Here is a 12,975-nt window from a genome sequence, read left to right as displayed (position 1 = left end):
TATTGGAGGTTGAGAGTGAAGTATTGAAAATAAGAGTTACGTAGCGGAAGCATGGTGGTTAGTTTAGAAAAAAAAAGAGTTATGAATTTTTTGGATAAGTAAATTTGCTTGACAATAGGAATTTCAAGGATGAAATTCTTTTTAAAAAGGGGAGGGTTGTCAAATCCCAAAAACTAAGTTAGTAGAAATTGGGTTAATATACCAAGAGTGGTCAAGCCTGATATTCTATGTGGTGCAAGTTTGCTTCCAAACTTGGAAAAGGTCACATTTCATGTTTTAAATATTATCTATTAAATTGAAGACAATGAATAAAGTGGCCAAGTGGTTAATTGTTTAATTAATTTCCTAAGGGTCCTACGATCAAGTATTCTTTCATGACTACTTTTTTAATTAATTTTTTGAATTTTCCATGTGCCAGAAACTCCCCTGCCATCCATCCCATGCTTTTCATACTTAAAGGAGAATATTTCCCTCATTTTCTAGTCAACTTTCTTTATTTAAGCAAACATGATCCCTTTTTTTTCTCCTTTGTTCCCCTAGCTTGCCTTTCCCTATACCAATGCCACATATGAGATATATTGAAGCTAGACTTGTTTCAGAAGCCCCTTTTCATCCATCTTTTCATTCTTCTCCCTTTCAATGCAGCACCTCCCTAAACTCCTCCTTATTTCTTCTTTGTTTAGCCATCAACCACCCTCTTTTTACTATATTTTCTCCTCTCCTCCACCGTTTCTTGGCATTGAGTCAGCAACTACACACAATCGAGCCTCCACTATACCACCACTCCTCTTCTCTCTTTTCTCCATCACCGACCTTAACTCCACCCTCCACCATCACGACAACCACTATGCGCCACGATATGCACAAATCCTTTTTCTTTCTTTCTCTCTTCTTACTTCTTCTTTATCCTTTATCAAGTGACCGAAGAATTCTCTTTTATTTCTCCTCTGTCGAACTGTCACTGCCTTCATCGTCATAGCACTACCATCGATGGTTGTGTTTCCACCTCTCTTTTTCTTCATTTTTCAACCTTCAACATTCTTTTCAGTGATCAAAATTCTGCACGATCTACTTATATTAGTTTTAATCTCTAAAACTTATTTTCATGGACTTACAATTGAAAGACCCTTTCTATAGATTCTCATTTTCCCTCCGTTTCATGATCAAGGTGATCTATCAATTCTCTTGTCAACAATGAAAGAGTAAGAGTAAGGGTTGAATGAAAACTACTCCTTCCTCTTTATTTTCTACTTGATCAAATATTGTTAAGGGTCATTACACATGCAACTTTTATATATTAACATTTCTTATGTTATGTTACGTTGAACGGCTGATTGACACCAACCCGTCAGATCATTCACATTGGGATCAAAATCACTAATCCGAGTGATATATCTAAGGGTAATCTATTGGTTAGATCCATGTGTGGGCGTTCTTAGAGAGTTGTTTCATATCGCATCTACGATCAGGTGTGGGTTTAACATTAAACAAAAACACATCTACATTTCATGTTGTTAAAATTTATTAGTATTATTAAAATTGTTCTTATCAAAAGTACTTTACATATTCAAAAAGAGAAGTGAAAACCCATAAAAATGGAATTTCCAAGTAAGTGAATCTAAACCGTTATTTTTGTGAAATGTATGATGTATGATCTTGATAATTATTATTACTAAATGTATGAAAATCTCATGTTTTAAATATTCTCTATTAAATTGAAGATAAAGAATAAAGTGGCTAAGTGGTTAATTGTTTAATTAATTTCCTAAGGGTCCTAGGTTCAAGTATTTTCATCACCACCTATTTAATGAATTTTTTGAACTTTCCACGTGCCGAAAACTCCCTTGCCATCCAACCCATGCTTTCTATACTTAAAGGAGAATTTTTCCCTTCTTTTCTAGTTAACTTTTCTTATTTAAGTAAACAAAATCCCATTTTCTCTCTTTTTCCATAACTTGCCTTTCTCTCTACTAATGTCAGGTATGAGATAAATTGAAGCTAGAATTTTTTGAGAAGCCCCTTTTCATCCATCTTTTCATTCTTCTCCCTTTCATTGCGGCACCTCCCTAAGCTTTGATGGCATTGAATCAACAACACCACACCACCTTTTTACACGATTTTCTCCTCTCCTCCACCGTTTCATGGCATTGAATCAACAACACCACACCACCAAACCTCTACGGTACCACCACTCCTCTTCTCCTTTTTTCCATCACCGCCCTCAGTGTCACCCTCTGCCACCGCGACAACCACCATGCACCACCACATGTACAACTCCTTTTTCTTTCTTTCTCTCTTCTCATTTCTTATTCATCCTTTATCAAGTGACCGAACACTTCTCCTTTCTTTCTCCTCTAAAAACTGTTGCCGTCATAGCACCACCGTCGACGGTTGTGCTTCCCCCTCTATTTTTCTTCATTTTTCAACCTTTATCATTCTTTTTGGTGATCAAAATTCTGCACTATTTACTTCTATTAGTTTTAATTTCTAAAACTTAATTTCATGGACTTACAATTAATGACCCTTTCTATATATCCTCCTTTTCCATCCGATTCATGATCAAGGCGATCTATCAATTCTCTTGTCAACAATGAAAGAGTAAGTGTAAGAGTTGAATGAAAACTACTCATTCCTCTTTATTTTCTTCTTGATCGAATGTTGTTAAGGGCCACTCCTCTTGCAACTTTTGTATATTAACATTTCTTATGTCATGTTACATTAAAGGGCCGATCGACACCTACCCGAGAGATCATTATCATTGGGATCAAAATCACTAATCTGAGTGATTAATATAAGTGTAATCTATCTATTAGATCCATGTGTGAGCGTTCTTAGAGTGTTGTTCCAAATTGGATCTCTGATCAAGTGTGGGTTTAACATTAAACAAAAACATATCTATGTTTCATGTTGTTAAAAATTATTTGTATTATTAAAATTGTTCTTATCAATAATGCTTTACATATTCGAAAATAGAAGTGAAAACCCATAAAATGGAATATCCAAGTAAGTGAATCTAAATCGTTATTTTTGTGAAATGTATGATGTATGATCTGGATAATTATTATTAAAAATGTATGAAAATCTCATTAACAAGTTATGTGATGTTATGGTTTATGTGAATTTCGCATGAATTATAGAATGAGAAATATTGGTATAATATGAATATATGTGATTTGCATGTTACGCATGCCCATGCAATTTTAAGTGATAAGTTTAATAATAAGCATGTCTCACATGCCAAAGTGAAAATTTTATTTTTAGTGGAAATAAATAAGTAATCTTTTTGGCCATATCACATGCATGGGGTGAGATGTGTGAAAGGTGGAAAATGTGGCAGTTTATTTGCAAAAGTGGTGGCTTGTCCACGATACTTTTATGTGACAGTTTATATGCAAAAGTAGTGGCTTGTCCACAATATTTCCATGTGACACTTTATTTGCAAAAGTGGTGGCTTGTCCATAATATTATTAATTTTTAGTTTTTTTGCATTGTTTGTGGCTCGACCACAATACTGGCAGCACTGTCTACATCACTGGTGACACTGTTCACAAATTGGAGTATATAAACTTATATAGTTGAATTTGTGGTTGAAAGGTATATATAATGTTTTAAAGTGGTGTTTGATAAATATGTAAATAATAACTAAATGTGTTTGTGTGTTGGTATCATGTATGTATAATAGGTTATAATGCTGGCTTTAGAATGTACTTTTGGTCACTTTTGATAATGGATGAGAATGGCTTATTAGCATCATTTGATGATTTGTGTTATTGAGCTACCTTATGTCTTATGTTTAGTAAGTTGTTGGAACTAGTACTTGATGAATGGTAAGTGGTAAAATATACAGGTTTAGGTAGGTCTTGATGATTGTAATTGTGGTGCCTTGAATTGCATATTGGGTAGTTGATTTAAGACTCTTGAATTAGTATTTATATGTATGTTTTGATAGGGTCTTGATGCCTTGAATATGTGCACAAATGGCCTAAAGGATCATGCATCATTTGGTTTTGGAAGTGGCATGATTTTTGAAAATGGCCTATCGACACGGCTATGTGTCTCCTATAGGTTCCTTTGCATGCAAGTAAGTTAATTACACAGCCTAGCACACGGGCATGTGAGGCTATTTCGAGAGTTACACGGCTTGACACACAAGCATGTAACATAGCCGTGTGACCCTACTCAGAGAGTTACACGGGCTGGAACACAACCATGTGTCCTTAGTTCGAAGGTTACACGGCCGTGTGACCCTTGTAGTAAAATTTTTCTAACTTTTCCTTAAACTTTCAAAATGTTTCCAATTTGGTCCCGAATTGTTTCTAAAGTGTTTCTAGGGCATTGAGGGCTTGATTAAGGGATGATAAGTATGTGAACTAATGTATTTTCATTTGGTTTCAATCATGTATGAAATGTATGTTTCAATGCTCTGTTTGAATAGTAATTATAACGCGTAGGTTTGTGCAAGTGTACACAGTCGGTATCAAGTAATAAGTAAGTATCGAGTTATTGTCTCCAAAGGGATTGTATTTGTGCTAAGTTACTTAATTTGTAAAATTATATTAACAATTTGGTAAATAAAAACACAATATAGTTGAGAAGTGGTGATTAAAATATATTAACCTAAATGCAATGATCCCTAATACAAATTATCCTAAGTATGCAAACTATATGAATGAAATAGATTTTAGTAAAATTAAACATAATTTGTAACAATTATAACATAAATAAACTAGGATAATTACTTATTAAACTCAATTTATTATCAACATGCTTAATAACATTAAAAAAAACATTTCGTGGCAACTCAATCTTTCATGAGTTTGGAAACCACATTAGGTCCTTTCGAAATCCTTTACTTAGTAAATACGCATTTTACTGATCCTTATTTACTAAGGGTTTCTTACAATTCGTGTGAGGTAACAAGGATGTGTCAGGTTTGAAACAATTTAATCAGACAAATCTAAAAACTATGCAGATAATAGAGCTTGGTCAGAGTTGTTATGCAACCTCTAATTTAATCGGATCAGGATCTAAATTGAGCATGCACATTTCAATTGTGTGTCCATTAGTCGTCGTCTGGTTAGGATTTCTTAGCTAATTTAGGTGCATTTAAATCACGTATGAATGAAATACATACTTGATTTTAATTGAAAACATGATCGATTGAGGCACAAACATTATAAGCATGAATCAAATAAATATGATTTAATCAAAGCGATCATCCTAGCTTAAATAAAATTAAGCTAACATTGTTGAAAACAAGAACAAAGAACACATAGGAAACATCTTTATATTAAATTAAAAAGAGGAAGATTAAACCCAACTCAGAGTGGTGGTCACCTAGAAACACAGAAATTTACACATTTTTATATACCCTTTTTAGTTTAAAATCATACAATTTCGATAAAATTCTTGTCGAAAAATAATTAATTTTATAAAATAATTGAAGTGCACTTAAAATATGAACATGTTGAATTTTAGTTAATTTTATAATTAATTTTGATGAATTTTCGTTATTTACAGATTTGCACAAAGGGTAAAAAATGGCTCGGCAGACACTCCTAGAAGCACAAAACCGAGAAGCAATTTGAAGTATCGACGCGAACTAAATTTCAGCCTAAGACGGTCCAAAATTATATGTATTAATTCATAATATAATTAATTTTAATTTATATCCAATTTAATTTTAATTTATAATTGTTAGGTAACTAATGAATTATTTATTTAAATGGATTGAAATTGTTTAATGAACACAATACTTAATTAGTGCATGTTTAATCATCTAAGGTAGTTGAGGGTTAGATTAGCAATGGTATCTGACGATACATTTGCCTTGCATAACTTGCAAGATTATTGTGATTAAACTATTTCAAGGTAAGGATACTTTGTTACCTCACAGTCTTTTATGTGCTTATTAAATCGAGTTAAATGTTTGAATTGACATAGGGATATGTACAAGAGATTATTTCGATTTCATAAGTATGTATGTGCAATAACATATTTGCCTATTAAGATTTTTTTAATCGGTTGAATTAACATAGGGATATAGTCAAGAGATAAATGGATTTTGGTAGGTGAGTATGTTCATAAGTTAGCAAATTACCGAGTTGTCGTGAACTTATTCGTAACAATATAAACATGAGTTTTAATAATTCTAAGTTAAGAAATGTAATTAATCTAACACAATTATGTCATCTTTATTAAAATCATATTTTCAAATCATGCATTTGAGATTTATTTATTTAGTTTACTTAGTTTAAAAATCTTAGTTTTTAATCACCCTCTTCCAGCAAAGTATTTTTCTTCAGCAAAGTGTTTTAAATAGCATTCATAAATAATTCTTTTCACAGTCCCTGTGGGTACGATAACTCAACATTTACTTGTCACTTTATTACTTGTTGCAATAGTGTACACTTGCACATTTCCGTCATTCCAAGTTTTTGGCGCTGTTGCAGGGGACTGTGTTTTAAAAAAAGGTCATTATTTGTGAAGTTGTTAGTTTTGCATTTTGGTTTATTTTTTTGTTCAAATTTGAACTTAGTTAATTTTTCTGTGATTATTTCAGGTGTTTATGAGTATTGACCGAATCATCGATTTAATCCCTGTAGACCCTGAGATTGAACGAACTTTTCGATAGCGAAAGAGACAAGCAAGTGAGAGAAGGACTAAAGAGATGAACTTTGAAAATCCGAATCAAGGAAATGAAGCAAACCTTGCCCAAAATCCTATCATTATTCCTAATGATTGGGATAGAACTTTGAGATAGTATGCCGTGCCAATATTTCATGATCTTAATCCGGGTCTTAGGAGACTCGAAATTCAGGCACAACAGTTTGAGTTGAAGCTAGTCATGTTCTAGATGCTTCAGATAGTGGGTCAATTCAGTGGAATGCCTACCGAAGATCCTCACCTACACTTAAGAATTTTTATAGAGGTGAACGATTCTTTCAAGTTAGCCGGAGTACTCGAAGATGCATTACGATTGAAGTTGTTGTCATATTCACTAAGGGATAGAGCTCGAGCTTGGTTGAACTCGTTACCACCAAACTCAATTTCAACATGGCAAGAGTTAGCAGAAAAATTCCTTATGAAGTATTTCCCACGTAGCAAGAATGATAAGTTGAGGAACGAGATCACTGCTTTCCAACAAATGGATAATGAGTCATTGTATGAGGCATGGGAAAGGTACAAAGAATTATTACGGAAGTGCCCTCATCATGGAATCCCACATTGCATACAACTTGAGACATTTTATAATGGTCTCAATGCTCACACGAGGATGGTAGTGGACGCTTCTTCTAATGGTGCTCTCCTTTCTAAGTCTTATAATGAGGCTTATGAAATCATTGAGAGGATTGCCAACAACAATTATCAATGGCCAACCAATCGATTAACATCAGGAAGGCAAGTCCCTGAAATACATGAAGTAGACGTACTTACTTCACTCGCATCTCAAGTATCATCAATATCCTCAATGTTAAAAAATCTTATTACTAATGGGTGTAATATTTTTGCAGCATAGCCATTGAATCAATTTGAAAATGGTTTATTATATAGTTTTCATGCTTTATTATATAGTTTTCATGCAATAAATGGTTTATTTTATATTAATTTGAATATATTATATTTTTAAGACATAAAATGGGCCATGCATGATTAAATTAAATAATAAAATATAAAATTATATTTAATAATTCATTTTCAAATATTTCATTAATAATTTGGGTTTTAATTAATTAATTAAATTGGATAAATTTAATTCTTTGGTCCTGTAACTTGTTGATTTATTTTGGACAGGTTTGATAGCTTTACTAGATTAGAAAACCGTCCAAATTGGAGACCAAGTCAACCCAAAATTTGGCTGCACATGGCTTCCATAAACCACTTTTTGGTTTAATTGCACAAGATCCTTGAAGAGTTGAAGAAATTAGAGATTTACCTAAAGATTTGCACTTGACTAACTCTCATTCCTGAGTTGTTGTGGCACTCAAATTGACCGGAAATCAAGAAAAAATTAGCTCAACATACTAAAATCATGTCGGCCACCCATGGAAGATGCTTCAAAAGATGGAAACTCCTATTTTTAGTAAACTATCTCTCTTTCCTCACCTATAAATAAGACCCTCTCATTCATTTATTCATCATCCCTCAATCCCTCAAGCATCCATCAAGCATCATTCTCTCTTTTTCTATTAGCCTTTTCCATTCCCATGCCTAGCATCATCTCTTCATAGAGATTTTAGCAATTAAACCTCTTAAAGAATCCTTGGTCGGCCACCTTGGAGAACCATCACCAAAAGAGCAAAGCAAAGGAACGAAGGAGTCTCATCAGTCAGAGTCTTGGCTGATAGCCACTCTGAATTGGGTTTAATCTTTCTTTTCTTTAACTTAATATAAAGATGTTTTCTATGTGATCTTTGTTCTTGTTTACAACTATGTTAGCTTAATTTTATTTAAGCTAGGATGATTTCTTTGGTTAAATAATATTTATTTGATTTATGCTCATAATGTTTGTGCCTCAATCGATCATGTTTTGAATTAAAATCAATTTTGTATTTCATTCATACGTGATTGAAATGCACCTGAATTAGCTGAGCGATTCTAACCACACGACAGCTAATAGACGTATAATTGAAATGTGCATGCTCAATTTAGAGCCTAACACGATTAAATTGTAGGTTGCATAACAATTCTAACCAAGCTCTATTATCTGCATAGTTTTTAGATTTCTGTGATTAAATTGTTTCAAACCTAACACGTCCCTGTTACATTACATGAATGCTAAGAAACCCTTAGTAAATAAGGATCAGTAAAATGCATATTCACTAAGTAAAGGATTCCGAAAGGACCTAATGTGGTGTCCAAACTCATGAAAGATCGAGTTGCCATGGAATGTTTTTCCGAATGTTATTAAGCATGTTGATAATAAATTGAGTTTAATTAAAGTAATTGTCCAAGTTTATTTATGTTATAATTGTTGCAAGTGTTTAATTTTACTAAAATCTATTTCATTCATATAGTTTGCATACTTAGGATAATTTGCATTAGTGATCATTGCATTTAGTTTAATATATTTTGATCACCAGTTCTCAACTATATTGTGTTTTTACTTAACAAATTGTTAATATAATTTTACAAAATTAAGTGACTTAGCACAAATACAATCCCTGTGGAGACGATAACTCGATACTTACTTATTACTTGATAACGACTGTGTACACTTGCACAAACCTACGCGTTACAAGTTTTTGGCATCGTTGCCGGGGATTGTCAACTGTTTCCATAGTCATTTTTTTCGTGAAATTATTTATTTTCAATTTGATTTATTTCTAACATTACTAACTTATTCTTTTTAATTTTTGTGATTTTCTTTTCAGGTGTTTATGAGCATAGATCGAATTATTGACTTACTCGCTGTATACCCTAAAAATGAGTGAACTTTCAGACAAAAAGTACGTGAACGAACAACTCAAAGACAAGTCGAGATGGACTTTGTAAATCAGAATCAAGACCAAGTTAATGAAGCCGATCATGTACAAAATCCTATCCTCACTGTGATTGATAGGGAAAGATGCATCAGACAATATTCTGTGCCACTTTTTAGTGAGTTAAACCCAGGAATTAGAAGACAATATATTGAGGCAACCCAGTGTGAATTGAAACCAGTGATGTTTCAAATGCTACAAATGGTGGGCCAATTTAATGGTATGCCCACGGAAGATCCACATCTCCACCTTCGATTGTTTATGGAGGTGAGTGATTCATTCAATATAGCTGGTGTGACTGAATAGGCTCTAAGGTTGAAATTGTTTTTGTACTCGTTGCGAGATTGAGCACGAGCATGTCTCAATTCATTTCCACCAAGTTCCATATCTACATGGCAAGAATTAGCAGAGAGAATTTTGGTTAAGTATTTTACAGCTAGCAAAAAAGCTAAGTTAAGGAACGAGATCACAACTTTCCAACAATTGGATGACGAGTCTTTGTATGAGGCTTGGGAGTAATTCAAGAAGGTACTTCATAAGTGTCCTTATCATGGGATTCATCACTTTATCCAATTGCAGACATTTCATAATGGTCTCAATGAACATACAGGATTGATGAGATCATCGAGAGGATCACTAGTAATAACTATCAATGGCCAACAAATAGAACAGCTTTAGGAAGACGTGTAGCCGGAGTTCATGAAGTTGACTCCCTCACTTTGTTATCAGCTCAGGTATCGTCTATTTCCTCTATGTTAAAACAGTTAACTGTTTGAAATAATTTCCTATGTGTACTGTGGGGAAGATCATTCTTTTGAGAATTGTCCATCAAATTCAAAGTTAGTGTACTATGTAGGGAACAAATATCAAAATAGAAGTTGACAAGGACCCCAATCCAACTTCTACAATCCTTCATGGTGTAATCATCCTAACTTTTCTTGGAGCAACCAAGGAAATGGACTGAACAACAACTTATTACAGCAAAGACCCAACCAATCTCAAGGGTTTAATCAGCAAGCTCCAAGACCACCTCAAGCTGAGGCATCAAACAATTTGGAGAACTTGTTGAAAGCGTACATGGCAAAGAATGACGCTTTGATCCAAAGCCAAGCAGCAACACTGAAAAATTTGGAAAACCAAATGGGTCAAGTAGCTACGGAGCTATGTAATAGACTGCAAGGAACCTTGCCGAGCGATATTGAGAATCCAAAAAATTTGGGTAAAGAACATATCAAGGCAGTGACATTGCGAAGTGGTAAAATTCTAGAACCCCGAATGATTGATGTCAAAGATAAGCCCGTTGAGAAGAATTAACCAGCTGTTGAAGTTCTTCCACCAAAGGAATCATAAACCCCAAAGTCTGACAAGGTAAACCCTGACTTAGTGAATTAAGATATTTTAACATCATCTTTGGATGCAGATTTACCTGCACAGAAAAGTTGTCCAATTCAACCGAAAGTTCCATCACCTCTATATCCGCAAAGATTGCAGCAAAACAAGAAGAAACATGAGGTGCAATTCAAGAAGTTTTTGGATGTTCTGAAGCAGTTACACATCAATATGTTATTGGTCGAGGCTTTAGAACAAATGTCAAATTATGTGAAGTTTATGAAGGATATATTGTCCAAGCAGAAACGACTGAGTGAGTATAAGGCTGTTGCGTTGACAAAGGAGTGCAGTGCGTTCCTGCAGATCAAATTGCCACCAAAATTAAAAGACCCAGGAAGATTTACTATACCTTGTAACATTGGTGATTCTTATTATGATAAAGCTTTGTGTGACTTAGGAGCGAGTATCAACTTGATGCCTAAGTCTATTTTCAGGATGTTCGGGATAGGTGAAGTAAGACCTACAACTGTGACGATTCGGCTAGCGAATCGATCTTTAGCATATCCCGAAGGAAAGATCAAGGATGTTTTGGTAAGAGTCGATAAATTTATTTTTCCTACTGATTTCATTCTCTTATATTTTGAATCAGACAAGGAAGTGTCGATCATCCTTGGGACACCTTTCTTAGCCACGGAAAGAACGTTAACTGATGTGTAGATAGGAGAACTCACCATGCGAGCTCAAAATGATCAGGTAACCTTTAACGTTCTTAAAGCGATGAAATTTCTCGATCCTGCAGAGGAGTGTTCAATTATGGAAGAGATAGAAACCTTGGTTTCTATGGAAAGCAATTTTGAAGAAGATCCGTTGGAGAAAACCTTAGATCTTGACCCTTTGGAGGATGAAGAAGGTGAAGGAAACATGGCTTTGATGGAAGCTAATCCGAGAAATTTTATTCAGCCCATACGGTTTGAACCGTTGGAGTTGAAAGTCAGAGAAATTGTGTAACCCAAGTTCTCAATTGAAGAACCACCTAAACTCGAACTAAAGGTACTTTCTTCCTTCCCATTTGAAATATGTTTAGTTACGTGACTGTTTTACTTTACCTGTGATTATTTCAGCGGAACTGACGAAAGATCAAGAGGAGCAACTAATTATTGTTCTAAAGAAATTTAAGAATGCAATTGGTTGACCATATCTGATATTCGAGGTATAAGCCCTTTTTTTGCATGCATAAAATCATTTTAGAAGAAGGTGAAAGAGATCGAATTGATGGGCAAAGGAGGCTCAATCCTATTATGAAAGAAGTTGTGAGAAAGGAAATGATCAAATGGTTAGATGCATGAATCATCTATCCTATTTCAGATAGTTCGTGGGTAAGTCCGGTGCAGAGTGTGCTGAAGAAAGGTGGAATCACAATTGTTGAAAATGAGCATAATGAGTTAATTCCAACAAGAACTGTTACCGGTTGGAGAATCTATATTGATTACAAAAAGTTGAACAAAGCCACTCGGAAGGACCATTTTTCGTTGCCTTTTATGGATCAGACGTTAGATCGACTGGCAGGTAATGAATTCTATTATTTTTTAGATGGCTATTCAGGATATAACCAAATAGTTGTAGCCCTAGAGGACCAACATAAAACAACTTTTACTTGTCCATACGGTACGTTTGCTTTTAGGCAAATGCCTTTTGGTTTATGCAATGCACCTGCAACTTTTAAACGATGCATGATGGCAATATTTACTCATATAGTTGACAATTTTGTTGAGATTTTCAAGGATGATTTTTCTATTTTTGGTAACACTTATGATATTTGTTTGAGTAATTTGCCTAAGGTACTGAAGAGATGCAAATAGATGAATCTTGTCCTTAATTGGGTAAATGTCATTTTATGGTCAAGGAAGGGATTTTCTTAGGTCATAAGATCACAAAGAAAGGAATTGAAGTCGATAAAGCAAAGGTGGACGTAATTGAAAGATTACCAGCCCCAATGAATGTGAAAGGAGTCAGAAGTTTCTTAGGTCATGCTGGTTTTTATCGAAGGTTTATCAAAGATTTCTCAAAAATTTCTAAACCATTGTGTTTGTTGATAAAGAAAGATACAGTGTTTGATTTCAACAAAGCATGTTTGGAAGCTTTTGAAGAGCTAAAGAAGCGGTTA

At 34.1% G+C, this 12,975-nt stretch overlaps 2 non-coding genes across 2 annotated transcripts; both read right to left on the bottom strand.

Annotated features, from left to right (window-relative positions):
* Positions 1–7,114: 7,114 nt before the first annotated feature.
* On the bottom strand, positions 7,115–7,221 carry LOC128039340 (small nucleolar RNA R71). Its single transcript, XR_008193844.1, has one exon. It is a non-coding gene; the product is annotated as a small nucleolar RNA R71 (small nucleolar RNA).
* A 2,711-nt stretch (positions 7,222–9,932) lies between these two features.
* On the bottom strand, positions 9,933–10,039 carry LOC128039433 (small nucleolar RNA R71). Its single transcript, XR_008193936.1, has one exon. It is a non-coding gene; the product is annotated as a small nucleolar RNA R71 (small nucleolar RNA).
* Between the last annotated feature and the right edge of the window lie 2,936 nt (positions 10,040–12,975).

This window comes from Gossypium raimondii, chromosome 2, assembly GCF_025698545.1.
Source record: "Gossypium raimondii isolate GPD5lz chromosome 2, ASM2569854v1, whole genome shotgun sequence".
Lineage (NCBI taxonomy): Eukaryota > Viridiplantae > Streptophyta > Magnoliopsida > Malvales > Malvaceae > Gossypium > Gossypium raimondii.
The sequence above is the reverse complement of the archived record's forward strand: the minus strand, read 5'-3'. Positions and strand labels throughout refer to the sequence as shown.